Here is a 15,194-nt window from a genome sequence, read left to right as displayed (position 1 = left end):
CCCCATCTCGAGTCAGGAGGAGCTGAATGGCGTTGCTGCCTTTCATGCATGTGCTCTGCGGATGAACAGATAATGCCACATAATGCTTTTGTTCTTGTTCTTTCCAGAAGGCAGTTTCTGCTTCAGGGAATGATGAAGGCCTAGAAAAACATTCTCATAATACTAGAGACAGTGGCAAAGGAAACATTACAGGACATCAGCGAAATGGCTTGTGTTAACAGTGCAGCATCATTCAATGCTTATGCTGCGTTACACTTTTATAGCCTCCACGTGCCACACAGCTCTGAGTCCAACAACAGCTACTTTACTTAGTACCCACCACTGTGTCACTAGTTCACGTGCTCACCTATGGTGACTTCGAGGCCACTCAGATCAATGTGTGCATATAAAGGTCCCTTTGACCTCCTGACTGCAAGTTACTTACATGTATAAACATTTGAAGGAATAGGCCCTTAACCAAATTCTCTACTTCCCCTAGTAATGTAATCCCCAGACTTTTTCCTCCACCCGGTATTTTTATTTATTTTAACCTGGATAAAATAGCTCTTTCTCACAATTAAAAATAAAAAAAAGTAATAAACAGCTTCATTTTTACTTACATTTCCTTCTGCAGATTGGCTCATTTCTTCTCAATATCTATTATTTAAAAATTCTGCTTAGACAGTTTTGTAACTTCAGAAACTGATAGTTTTTGAATATAGAATATCTGACTGATGCATCACCTGAACTTCTAGCACCAGTGTATGTCATGGAAAGGAAATGAGCTGCAGTGAGCGCTGATCAGCTCATATGTGGATGCACTGAGGAAATGTCTGTTGCATGAAAACATAAAGGTTCATTTCTGGCACTTGGTACAGAGGTTACAAAGTGAGAGGAGAAAATGAGGGAGGACTTTCACTGAAGAAAAAGACTTCTAAAGAAACATGCAATCACTAGATCCCTGTATTCCCCCCAAAAGTCCAGGGAACGTCATCCACTGTGGCTTCATTTCCATCTGACTGCCTTGTAAGATGATCTATCATCTTACTTTTGATCAAGAAACTAGAGAAAAGAAAGGCAACACAAAAATGTTGGTTTAAGAAACACTAAACTGGTTACCTCTGCTTCCCTTAGTCACTTGTCGACATCACCTTTCTTCTCCCAGCTAGGGAGAAGATGTGTCAAGGAAAGTACGTCAAGAGCCAATGCTGCAGGCCTGCTGTGGCATAAGTGATGATACTTTCCAGTTGGCCTCGGGTGTTTCTTTTTACTCCAGAACATCTGCACTAATTCCTGGCTCCACGAGGCTGGGAGATGTTTTGCAAGGGGCACTGGAAGGGTTCTTTTGCTCTACCAGTGAGGGTGTCTTTGGCTTGCAGAGATTTGTGAGCAAAAACTAAACCAAATCGCAACTACTTGCTTAAATTTGTATTTGCTCACATTTCCAAAGCTGGGGATTTTGTAGCATTCAAAAATCTCCAGTACGAAAGGCAAGTGGAAATGTTTGTGCAGCTTGAAGTCAGAGCTCTTCAAAACCAGAAAATCCATGTGAAAAAATGTACATTAGTTTACCACTGTACAAAAACAGTCCTTGCTTTGAATGCTCCATAAACTGCTTTTTTATTTTATTTTATTTTATTTTATTTTATTTTATTTTATTTTATTTTATTTTATTTTATTTTATTTTATTTTATTTTATTTTATTTTATTTTATTTTTTTAATTTGAACTCGGTTGAATTGAAAGCTTTCAATAAAGTAGGCAAGCTGGGTGTAGTTTCTCTCGAAATATTTCACATTGTTTCATGCCTGATTCTACTTTTATTTCACTTGAGTAAAGGAGGAGGACACTGAGCAGCATCTAGGACTTCGCAAAGAAATTCATGGCTAAGAATTAAGGTGTGAATTTACACAATGTAAAGACTAAACAGTCTTGATTACAGCACGTATTCCATGTGCTAGCCGAAGGAGTTATCACCGATTTCATGTATAGCTGCTGGACACTGCTCCATAGCAGAGCCGACCACTTCTGGAAAAGCCTAGGGAATATCCACACTGGCATTTCAGTGGGCAGTAAATCATTAGAGGAATTAATTCAGAAAAAAAGCTGCTGTAAGTCAGATCAGACTGAGCAGCTATTATCTATAGAAATAAACCTGTACCCCTTGCAGAAATACAAAAGAGCTCAAAAAATCCATTCCCTCTATAGCTCCTGTGCAGTAATATTTCTCAGCATACGCGTACCTTAGTTATTCACAGAGATCCTTATGTGAGTCCTTTGCTGTACTAAAATCTGCTTTCTCAGTAACTGTAGAACGAATATTCAGCCTGTGATCTCATCCCTACTAGTGCCAGTGGCAGGAGTCCCGGGGGCTTCGCTGCAAATGAGATCCCCTGGAAAGAGACTGAGAGTCAGAACGGATCCAACCTCCCTGCCGCTTCTGGGAGCAAATGCGTATTCTTCTGTGCCCTCTGTGCCTTGCCTCTGACAACTTTTCCAGTAAGATCTTCCCTCCGCGCGCTTGCTCTCTCCTCTTTTCATCCCACCCCACAAAAGAAGTTCAGTGCAGGTATCAAATGGTCTGATGGGCTTACCCTAAAATACAGCCTCTGTCAGCTCTCTAGCAGTGGGCTATTCCTGTTCCCTGGGTGCTGTAGATTATTTTCCGAAGAAGTATGTTTTATTTTAATTCTGTTTTTTTCAGTCTCTGTTCTCATAACTCCGTCCTGTCACTCTTTTGATCAGTTATACATCAACTGTAACATAACTCTGTGATTTCATTTGGTACCGCTTACTTCATACAAAAAGGAACTCACTCTTCAAAGAAAACTTTTATTTCATTGTCTGCTACATATGCAAGTATTCCCTAAGGAACTGGGTTATTTATTATTTTGCTCCCCCTCTTTGCTTTCCCCTGTTCCTCTCCAAAAGACTAACAGACACTAATCTCCTTTCATCAGGTTCCCTTCTTCCTAATTTTTTTCTTTTTGCACAAAATGCTCGCCTCTACCTTTAACACCTTATTGTGTCTGGAGTGATAATTACTTTCAGTTGCCGCAGCTGGTGCATGGAGAGGCGTGCGGGCCCTGTAAATTGGGAATGGGCAACCTGGGTGGGATTGCAGGGAAATAGAGACTGGCTCTGCAAAACCAGAAACCACGATTAAAAAAGTTTTGCTTTTCAAATCTTACTTTTTTTTTTTTTTTTTCTCTCCCCATTTAACTCGTCATTGGGACATATCTCTATGGACCCACCTCTGCAGCAATTTGTGATTCCCATGTTAGAGAAAGAGACCAGCTGTGGGGCACTGATGCGCATGTCAGAAAGCAGGAAAAATATGAGGTAGTACCTGACACAGCTAAAGCTCGGATTTGGGAACAGCACGCACCCACATAGCTGAGAGCAGCCTAGCAGGATAGGGGGAAACATGGGTCTGTCAACAGGTTTTAAGATCCTCTGGGACATTATTTCTGCTTATTTTAGCACTGAAGTCAGAGTCTCAATTCCATCTTTTATATCTCTTTTGTTTTAAGTGTTGCATTGATAAGGAAATTTGGAGTCGTCATACAAATGAACTTGAAGGCTGGGTTATAACCTTCCAAAAATAACATTTGCCAACATATATTTTCCCTTTCCTCTTTACTTCTCATAAAGTAGTATTCAGAAATTATTAATAGTATTATTGGTGTATTTTTGTATGTTTTTTGACTGTTGCAGTTCTTCATGGCATATTATGATCTTGTTTATTCTCCTACTAACAGCCAGGAAATTGCCGTACACTGTTCACTATGCAAAATTAGTTTATTTGTGAGATTAGTTTATACCCGCTTTCTTAGACTTCCTATAAAGTGAGGGCTACTAAATTATTTAATATACCTTTAGAGAGGCTTTTAATAAAACGTTTACCATAATCAGCACTGCTTTGGGCATGCTGGCTTGAAACCCAGCATTTTTTCTGCTGCCTGCTCTCCCCCCCTGTGTTTCAGGCTGCCAGAGGTTTCCCGTGCTTGTGGGAGGTTGGGAACAAGGCTCAGGTCTGGAAAAGCGGGGTCTGCAGTGCAGGGGCAGCTGCGGTCTCCTGCAACTTTCAGACAGGTGAACAAAACCCGTGAATAAGCTGTTCATCTTTATTCAGTTCCCATGCTTGCTTAGGTTAGAGTTAGGGTTAGGGTCAGGAAAAATGTTAAGTGTGACAGCCTGTGGTGTGCTGAAAGTTCTGGTGGGAAACCTTAAGCGCTTGTCTCTTTTAGCTGGAGTGAGTCTGAGAGTTAGAAAAAGCAGGGGGAGAGCAGCCAAGATGAGTGTGGTACTTTGCAAGTTCCTGGAGATAAAGCAAGAGCAAAATCTCACTAGCTTTGAAGTAATCATTCTTTTAAATTTGTAGGCAGTGCTGAGTTCCCAGGCGTCTTTGGAGTCAGGGTCCAGGTCTGGGTGAAGGTTATGGTTAGGATTAGGAGGAGTTAGGGCTTTTAACTTCGATGAACTGTGGTATTTTGCTATTTCCAGAAAAGTAAATGGAAGGACAGTATCACTGTCTTCAAATTCATTATTCATTATTTGTGGGCACCATGGGTACTTGTGCATATTTTGACTGAGAGCTCCTGTTACAGTTAGGTTAAGTAACTAAGGGAAGGTAGAGCCGGAATAAGTGGGTACCCACACACCAGCGGATAAACCGAGTCAGTATCTTGAAATGTATCATGCCTTACTTGCAGGCATTATTAGCATTAAAAGCTGAAAGAATTAGTTCTTTTTAATATCCTGGCGTGCAGAACTATATGGGGGTGTTGGGATGAGGCTGTAAGAGATGCAGCTAATTGAAAGAATTCAGCAGGGACTGGGCCAAGATCGTTGATGAAGGTGATTCCGATTTCATGTCAGGAATTTTGAAACATAAATAGGATTATTTCTTATTACAGTTGAATAGCCTAGCTCTTCCCACACTTGTATGCAGTAGCTCCATTTTCTATAGGGTGACTATTGTCTTTCTACCTGTCTTTTAGAAAAAAATGCTCCTTTTTCTATGTGGTTTCTTTACATAGAGTGCCATCTTTGCTTATTTAGCCCTGTGTGAATAGTTCTCTAGCAGATAAATGCTTGAAGAGTTTCAAGATTTCATCACTGCATTTAGAAAAATCCCAAGTTCAAGTGTCATTTTCAGTGTAGCAATGACTTTTTTTTGTGTGTGTAAAAGAATTCACATTTTTTTCTCATAGCAAGTTGCTCCATTAAAATTTCCAAATCAGCATTACAATACTGAGTTGCAGCCAAAGTCTTTTCTAGAGAGTTGAACAAGAATCCCAGGCACTTGACCAAAGCAGTATTTCAAGAATATATTGTATTTATTTGAAAGAAGATAATGCAATGCGGTCATCTTTTGCTTCACTACAGGTATAAATCCTCTAAAACCATTGCAGATGTGGCAGGAATATTGCAACCCATTAACCTAACCAAACGTAACTGTTTTTCTCTTGCAGGGCTTGTCTGACTTGGTCTTTCTCTTTTTCTTTGCTGCAAGCATGGTTGTATGTTAGGTATATGTATATAGCCTGTGTGTATATTGTGGCATTGAGCTCCGCTGTCTAGACTGTCTCCCTGTGAATTAATGCTGAAAAAGGGTGGCTTACATCCTTCTGGCCCCTTCTCACTCATATTCTTCAAGTATTTGGCTATAACTCACACTGAGTGTGAATGGTAGATTCTGCCCCCAACAAAATCGCTATTTAATGTGATATGTGTCTGAGTTTGTGTCCAAAACGGAATTATAGTCTGCATCTTTGCTGATTGTGAATATGTCCATGAGGCTGAATTTCAGATGTACCCATTTATGAATCTGGCTTATATGCTGAATGCAGCATTTTGTGCAGGTCACGTGTTGTATACAAAACATCTGATAAAATGCTGCTCACAGTCTTACAGATCTTAGAAATCCTTTCCATATGTCTAATCTTAAATCCTTTCCATATGTCTCCATCTATACATGAGCACCAATTAGTCAATTAATCTGCCACCTTTATTTAATTAGATAATAAAGAAGAACTTTTTGAAGTTAAATCTTATTTCATTTTTCCAGGAATCAAAAATGACAACTAGTAGCAGCAACAAATTACAAGATAAATTTCATAATCCACTCAGTGAATACATTAATATTACAGTATTTGCTGAGTTAAAACAAGTCCAACATTCAATATTCTCCTTTGCAAACAAAACACATTTACATGAATCCAAACAATTTTTTATTATTATTTTTTTAAATGGCTCCTTTTAGCAGTCCTGGAATGATTGCAAGACATTTTGACTCTTCAGTGTCCTTAGAAATTAACCCTGTGTTAATGAAAGTTCATAAGCAAGAATCCCTACGCAATGGAAATCCTCCCATGCCCCCTTTAGGGCAGCTACCCAGCCGCTTTGCAGTGCCTTAGCAGCACAGGGTAACCAGACCAGGGGCTAAGGTGCTGGCCCAGTATGTCTATCTCCATTGAACCTGTCTCATTAGCATGCCTGTGTGCTCCCCGAAGACATTCCATTTCATGTGAAAGCAAAATATAACAGAAACTGGATGTTTCTGGGTTTGCTGCTGGCAGCTGTTACCTTTCTTGGGGGGAAAAAAAATAAAAATTGCTCTGCCAGGTCCAGAGCTAGAATAAATGAAAATAGCTACATGGAAGCCCACAGAGCAATATCACTTTGCACCTAGGGAGGATTTGTCCCATGTATTTCTTACTTCAACAGCAAATAAACTCAATACAGAGGCATTAATATTTTTAAAAGGTGGAAGGGATGTTATTTGCCTTTTGCTTGTAGCAGTTCAAGAAAATGATTTTTTTTCAGGAGAAAATAGTTTTCTAATAATAACCCAGTATTAAGTGCCAGGTAATTGCTTTATGATTTTCAAGGCGTTATTGCAGTCAGCTGTTGGGAATGGGGTCACATTTCCACCTCGCTGCAGAAGAGATGCTTTCCTTGGGTTGAGCATTGTTGTTTTCTGCCAATGAATTATCAATCGCCTTGAAGACTGATCACTTCCTTTCCTGCGTTTACGTGAGAAACGCACAACTTTCTGATGGTATTTGACGCCTTGTTAGCACAGGGCTTATTGAATATAAGATAATGATTTGGAAGCTGGCTTTATTTTGTGTTTGGATTTTTTCTCTGAATTCAGGGTGGACAAAACATAAAAAATGTTAGAGACCTGTGCTTCTCCTCTCCTCATATGTCATATAAGAAAGTATTCGGGGGCTCCTTTACAAAATTATGATAAAATCATCAATTCACAAAATGATCCGTTATACAATGGATCCATTATATATATATATATTAATTATATAATGGATATAAAAACACATTTCTAATTTAATCATCCCCAAACAGCTTTTTTGTATGAACCTGCATATGGTAAAAAAACCCTATCTAAGTCTCAGAAAACTAAGGAATAAAGAAAGTTATTCATCTTGCATGTTTTTGAAAGCGAAAAAGAGATTTTAACTGATTTATATCCAAACATTTAGACTGTGCTTTGATGCAGCAGTGGAAGTGGTTTATCAGAATCTCTCTGTTTAGGCAGATGCAATAATACCATAATATGTGGTTTACAAGTGATAGAAAAGAAGGAACAGGAAGGGAAAAACACAGCTAATATTCCCAACTACACAATGTACTTTAGGTCTTATCATCGTGAATATTGGCATACGTACTGTAGTAATGTTACTACCTTGAGTTAAGTGGGACTGCTTGTGATGGTAAAATAAAACACTCAGGTTTTTTAGGATGTCGGCCTTAGAGATTTCAAAGTTGAGCAAAAGAGATTAGGATTCTATTTTTTTTCCCTGCTCGTATTTTTTCATATTTATGTATTAAGCTGCTTGTATTAAGCTCTTTACTAAGTAGTATTTCTGATCTATGCTGCAATTTGTCATGACATTTCTCTAGGCAGCTATTATAAAGATGTCTGCTTCCCTTTTTTTCCTTAAACAAGAAAGTAGACTGCAAATAAGTCACTTGATTTTTAAATTACTATCAATTAAGAAAATGGAGTGTCAGGGTCCAGAAAATTGATAGCCGAATTCTGATCTAGGATCTGGAAAATACTGAGCCATAAAATATTCATCTACAAATAAAATAAAATAAATGCTGATCTTATGTTCATCTGACCAATGTTTGTTGTTTGTGAATGGCACTGGAGTCCTGGTTTTTACAATATTGGAAAAGAGTTATTGGAGCGAAACGGGCGAGCACACACATGATCTGATGATCACCTAGCAGGTTTTAATTTAGAGTCTGTAAAGGCTGAAACTGGTTTCCAAGCCTGTTCAGTAAAGCCGGTGAAACTCGCTGCAACTTAACAGACCTCGGATTTTCCTGCCAGCCTCCCAGCAAGGCGCAGCAGCCGCAGCTCGCCTGCACCGCGCCCAGCAGCACCTGCCTGCCTTGCTTCTTCTGGGGCCTCTCATCACAAAATCCGAGGGCTTCCCAGGCAGCGATGGCTTTATCTTTACTGCCCCCAAGTCAGGCAGAGAATTGCCATCAGCTTTGTGAAAGGGAACCGGGGGCCAGTGGTGCAGCCAGAACCCACATCCAGGTCAGCTGCGTTCCTTTACCTTTGCATCTGTCATCTTTCACCCGGCTTTATGGGGTTTTGTGAATTCAACATACTGGACACCTGTCTTTTAAGATGTCTGAGTGTGTTCCGACCCAGCGCTGAGCTCCCCCTGAACACAAGCATTTTCCGACCTCCTTCTCTCCCTCCCTCCAGGCAGCAGGGCAAGCTTGCTTCTGTGCCTCCCAGCAGAAGCCCGCGAGGAGCAGGGGCAGCTTGCCAGCCTGCGTGGTGGGACGGGGAGAGGGGTGTTCTGCTGACGGTCACTTCGCTTAGGAGGAATCGTACAAATGATCGGAACAAGATGGCAAACATTTTGGGGATCCAGTTAAAAGTATAAGCGAACCTTTTAGATTCTTGCAAATGATACAAAAAGGGAAAACAAAGAGAGAATCTGCAATCCTGTCGTGTTAATGGGGCGATGAGTTTGATCAAGTCCACTGAATTTCATAGGAACTTCACTGTGGATTTCAACAGGCTTTGAGTCAGGACCCAACACTTTTATTTTCTCTACCCAAGCTCTTTTCACTTTTTAATTTAATTTAATGTAATTTTTTTCTTTTAGGGTCAAGACGTTGAATATGTTTTCTCTGTGGATTTGTGCATCTTCACAACTTCTTTAATTACTCGTGTTTTAGGAGTAGGGCAGAAGGATGGTCATTTCCGTAACACAGGCATTCATTTACTGTTAAACCAAAAGATTTATCAGTTAGTTTATGCAGCTGGTTTCAGCTGCAGGTTAAACATATTCTTCTATAGCAATATGTTGCCTCAGATGTTGCTCTTCCTATTATTTGAATTTGATGTGATGTCCAGATAATAAATTGTCAAAAAGAAACAAACAAACAAAAAAATGAACAAAAGAAACAAAGAAAAGAAGAAAGAAAGAAAGTGTAAGCTTTTTAAAATTTACTTTTTCGTTCTTAGGTATCATAAAAATATTCTTAAAGCATCGAACTTAAATTGTTTCATTAAGGAAAAAAAATCCAGTATTTTGATTTATAATTAAGGGCTGCTGATTTACGTTGCATTTAGCTGTATGCTGAACAGACAACGAGCTTTCCCTAGCTCTACTGAAAGTGGGATTGAGCTTTCGAAAAGAATCCAATCAGGGCTTTAACAGTACAAAACTGTGCAGTCTGCAACATGTTATCATTAACAAACTTTCCCTGCTTTATTTCCTGTCTCAGTAGCTAGTCCACAGTTTCCTTTCTTCATAAATGCATCACAGTACAGTCCGGCACTAAATACCAGGTGGGGAATCTTTACTCACTGAAATATTAATGGAGCAGATTTTTTTCCGTGAGACAGACTGGATATTTCAGTGGTTCATTCCCCCTCCATCTAACAAAGATCCCTTCTCATCAGCCAGCTTTGTAAGAGCAGAGGAAGCAATGAGCACATTAGAAACTGAGATATGAGAGAACCCAACAAAAAACCTTTTTTAAAAAAAAATACTTTTGAACTTCAGAGAGGATGCAGCACTTGCTTTGCAGAGAACACAGGGTTGGAGTTTTTTTTTTTTTCTTTTTAACAGGCATGTGTAGCACATTTGTTTCAGTTTTATATCCTCTGTCATAATACGATGGTTTTATTTAGGTTTTAAACATGCTTAGGCTAGAAACCCTACATCTTTAAATTAGGCAACCCTCGTGCCTTTGCGATTTCCCTAGCTGCACTCTCTCACCTTACCCAGGTGCATGTTAAATCAGTATTAATGACAATATCATTCTTCTGCAGTCATCTCCTGCCTGCAATTTGGTTTTAATTACCCACCACGTTGTCTTTCCCCCTCACTGACAGCCATTAAATAGGGAATGACACCAAAGCCGTGGTGGTGTCGAATAGACACTTCACCAGGGTGGTTGGTTCTTTTTTTCTCCCTCTCCTCTTGTCTTTTCTTTCCCGTTTCTTTTTTTTTTTTTTAATTATTAAAAAAAAAAAAAAAGCACCTTCCATAAAGCAGGCTGCAGTGCCTCCTCGTGGCAACCACGAGAAAAAGGGGCTCGTTTCGCTCCTGCGTGTTCTGAGAGCCCAGCAATGTTTTCTTTGGCTAATTTGGAGCTCTTGGGGAGAGAGAGGAGGAAAAAAAAAAAAAAAAAAAAAAAAAAAGCATCCTTTAAGTGAGAGGGGAAAAAAACAACACAGAGATTAAGGCGTGATTGGGACCCAGTGAATTGTCTCCTTGTTGACATCTAACAGAAACTTTGATGCAGTATTCCAGGCTTGTGTGACAGGCTGAGCTGGCAGCTGAGGAGCAGGAGCTGTGGCCATCCGTCTGTCTGAACACAGTCCCAGGCGCGATGCTGCTCACAGAGTGACCCCACGCCTGAGGTGTGCACTCAGCTCAGAGACCTTTAACGACCTCCGTCCTCGCTCCCGGGGTTAGGAGGGCACGTGGCTGGGTACAGCTACGCAGAATGGCACGTAAACACACGCAGAAGGTACTTTTCATACCAGACATTACCTTTCATGAGGTTTCTAAAATTCTTCTAAATTCCCTTCCCTTCTGCCAGCGGTTTGTGAAGATATTGCCCTGCACACCCCACCCTGATAGCTGTATTTACCTTTGCGGGAGGATTTCACCGTGTGAACCAAATCCCCATTGAAATGATTTAAATCTAGATTCGTTGCACTAAGTTTTGTGGAGTTAATCTTGATTTGCAGTGCTCTAACTGGTGGTGGAACCTGGTCCAAGATACTCTCTCAGTCAGCCTGATCCTGTGCGAGCTCAAATCTCTGCGGGGTCAGCCGAGAGGAGAAAGAGAAGCGGGCAGTGATTAGCAGAGCAGCGTTAAGGCAAATTTCTGTCTACCAGGAAACAAGAGGAAAAAAAAAACAAAACACAGGCATTTTGGAGGAATAAACAAAACTTTTTAAATTGTGAAATTTCTTATTTGTGTTTTCCTATCAGAGCGTTACATTAAAAAAAAAAAAAAAAAAAAAACTGCTTATTGGAAGGGAAAAAAATCTGAACACCTAGGCAATTAAGCTGGTAAAGAAGGGTTTGCGAAGGGTAGGGACGATCAGTGCCCATCCGCATTTTGTTTCTAACATGGGCAGTATTTGATCTTGTTAAATGTCAGCTGCATTGATTTGATTCGAGGTGCCTCGATTGTGAATCATTAAATACTTGCTCTGTAAATTTGTTGTCCCTTACAAGAAAATTTGTGACTGAATCTCAAGGCTTAAGACAGCGAGCCTACCAGGAAGGTTTAATCTCTGATAGAGCTTCCATACATTGGTTTACAGCTGTATTGAGCCCAGTTAGAATGATTTTTTCTTCTTTCTTTTTTTTTCTTTTTTTTTTTTTCTTTCCTAATATGAAACTTGATGCCTGGAAAATCTGATAAGTGAGTTTCATTTCCCTGGAAATTTATTGCTTCTATTTCCAAGTGCAAGGAAATAAAACAAGTAAAAACAATAAGCAGTCTGTAAGGAGGGTATTAATGAGGGGTCACTCTTTTCTCATGTAGGCTCAAGCTCAGGAGAAAAGGAGAAAGGAGTTCTTTTGGGACAATCTAAATAGCTGGTGCAGTATATTTTGTTTTATTTATTTGGTAGGAGCAGTTTTTTTTTCTATTCTCTTTTTAAAACCTGCTCTCCACACCACAACAGGATATTTATGACAAGAAATAAAGAATCTTTTCTTCAGGTAGCATGAATTCCTTTAACTTCAGCTTGGGGACTGGCTGATTTTTAGTTGAAAAAAGACTATTTATGCTGCATCGAGCATCTCTGAAATTCAGAAGAGCCCATTTGTATATGTAAAAAATATGCTACAGAATTCTGGTGTCCTATCCTTACTCCAATGGAGAATTGCATTATGCTTATCTAATTCCCTGTTCTTTCATTTGGAAATGATGGTGTTCTTCAGTTCTTCCTGGTAATTGCTGTACAATGCTAAAAAACTGCCAAGTTCCACTCCAGGACTCATTATATTTAGTAATGGTGGAAAAAACTGCTATCTATAGAGCATTTTATATTGGAAATGAACTGGGCTTCACAACAAGGCAGATGTGCATCCTTGTAGATCCAGTTGCTGAATCAACCCGAGGTGAAGCAGACTGTCCAGTCTGAAAGCAGGACAGAGAGTTAAGAGGATAACCATGAAGTGAGTTGTAATACAGAAGTCAAAATCTCCTGAGAGATGACAGTAAGAGATTCTAATAGATGAAAACAATGTCGGTTAAGTTTTCAGATATTTTTTGCAACAATTCCCCGTTGTTCCCCTTGTTTGCTTTGGGAAGTTGTACTCATTTTAGCTCACTTAATTTTTCATAATGTGCAGCAGTGACTTAGTTGTGTGTTGTAAATGTGATTCCTTTTTTAGATTCTATAGCAGGTTTATTTTAAAATTTATTTTCTCTAGGGAAGGGTGTAAAGTTTACTCAAAATTTACCATATGCTTTGCATTTCCAGTAACACTGTTGTGGTAGAAAATATTGTATTTTGCAGTTTAAATCTCGTGAGTTGTCAAGAATCAGAGAGACGCCTGATGAAGAACACTAGTTAAAACGATAGATACTCAGAAACTCTTTGCCTCCCTAGAGCAAACTGCTTCCAAGAAGTAGCTGAAGAAGGACTATTGAAAATGTTGTTGCTTTTCAGGTTATAGGCATTGAACCTACAAACACTTGTGCATGTAAATAACTTCATATAGGTAAGAAAAAGCTTTGAACTCAAAAGGGCAACTTGCATACAGGAAGTTTTTAATGCGCATAAGTGCCTGGAAGATTAAAACTGTAGGTAGTGTTTGATTAACATTTTAATCCTCCCTGGTTGTACGGTCCTACGGACAATCCAGAGGGAGCTTCAGATGACTTACTTCAGGGGTTGAGTGTGCAAATGAGCCTTTGGTTCATTAGTTAGGCTGATTTTATATTTTGAGTTTTAAGATGATATAAATAAGATTTAAAAAAAAATGTTTAAAAATAAAAGTCAAAGCCATTTCATTCTAAACTGGAAGTTTCAGTTTTAGTGATAAATGTTTCGGTTCATTTTTCCTACAAGTAAAAAAGTCTTGAATTTAATTCACAGGATTTAAAATTTTATATTCTACCTTTTCCAGCTTCAAAATATAAGTACAAATGAAAGAAATGTAGAAATACATTGTCTTTCTAAAAAAATCCCAGTTTTTACTTCTCTCATTCAACATTTTACCAAAATCATTGTCAGAGGCCCTTGGTTAACTAAATATCACTGCTTTTTATAACAGGCTATAGGACACAACCCACATCCCACAAAAACTAGTAACTGTTTTTCCATTAATGCTATTGTAAGCTGATTAAATCCCATACAATTTATGTGAGTCCTAACTACAGGAATTATAGAAACTCTTCATATGAAATTCTCCATTCTTCTAACTGTGCCTGTAGGACCACACAACCTACAATTGCTATAGGATGTTTCAACAAGTTATTACTCAGTCCTTGAATGGAGTAGGGAAGTTTATGACAGTAGTGGCAAACATTGGGATTTAATGAATGTTTTGGGGAAGTGTCTGTGTTTATATAGGAATTAGTAGATGGGCATGGCAAAGACATTATGAAGAACTAAGAGAGGAAAGCGTATCCAGCAGGACCAGCGAAGTGAAGGAAGAGCTGGGAGAGCTGAGCTTTACACCCAGGGATCGTGTATGATCCATTTGCTCAGAGAAGTCAGGGTTCATTGCCATGGGCTGCTTTTCGGGGGCTAGGGAAGGGCTGTGCCGAGCTTCGTGGTTCATCCAGCTCACGATGTTGTGTGCAGGCAAGGACATTCCTGCCGCTCGTCTTGGTTTAATTGATTCAGAACCACCTTTCCTCATCTCTACGCACACACCATCCTAATGAAATCCTTAAAGCAATCTTTGTTATCTAGTGCCTCTTTGACACTGTTTCTTTGTGCATAAAATAGAAATACCCCTGTGCTAACCTGCTACTCTGAGGGACTTACCATGGGGTTTGGGTCTGTTTATTTTGCCTGCTTCTGTGTGTGCACTCTTGGAGGACAGGCAAGTAACCGTGGGTGAAGCTCACCTCTCTGCTGGGTAAACATTTAAACTTTATGATCCTTGTACTAGCCCCATGTGTCATGGGGAATTTCATCCTCCATAAGTGTAAAGTCTTGCTGTGTTATTAAAGTTGTCTCTCCCTATTTACCATTATCTTTGAACCCCCTTTCCGTCATTAAGCTTTCTTTTAGGGTCTCAGCAAATGTCATTCTCTTCCTCTTTCTCTGACTGGCCTCTGGTTATACTAGAAAATAAAATTAATCTCAAGGGGAAAATAGCACTTAAAATTATTACTACTGTTTAGCTTACTAAAGTGATTTGCTCTCCATGACCTGTCTCAGGCTGATCCTTGTACAAATCAAATCAGCGCACAAAATAGCACTTGGAAACTGTTTCCAGACTCAGAATTTCACAGCTTCTGAACCTTTAGAATGTGACAGGCAAATCAAAAATGAAAATATTGGTTTATCTGTCTCTTTAGATCCCAGACAGCGCCTTTTTTTTTTTTTTTTTAAAGGCATGTGATTCTCCCATGCTCCATATTAAGTATGTGATCAAGCCGGTTGACGCTAATGCTTCTAGGTGAGCACAAGCTTAAATGTTTTGCTGAGTGGGGGCTGGAAGA

The 15,194-nt window shown here is 39.4% G+C and overlaps 1 long non-coding RNA gene across 10 annotated transcripts in view; it reads left to right on the top strand.

Moving 5' to 3' along the window:
- The window catches only part of LOC310904693, a 545,090-nt gene that overhangs the window by 287,486 nt on the left and 242,410 nt on the right, over positions 1-15,194 (top strand). Inside the window, exon 1 of one of the 10 annotated variants that reach the window (XR_014588546.1) lies at positions 1,702-2,547. The exons of the other annotated variants lie outside the window; for them this stretch is intronic. This is a non-coding gene — a long non-coding RNA (uncharacterized lncRNA). Of the gene's footprint in view, positions 1-1,701; positions 2,548-15,194 lie in introns of those variants that run through there. 10 annotated transcript variants of the gene reach the window in all.

The sequence above is a fragment of the Anser anser genome (assembly GCF_964211835.1).
Source record: "Anser anser genome assembly, chromosome: 10".
Taxonomy (NCBI): Eukaryota; Metazoa; Chordata; class Aves; order Anseriformes; family Anatidae; genus Anser; species Anser anser.
This window is presented reverse-complemented; position numbering and strand designations above follow the sequence as displayed.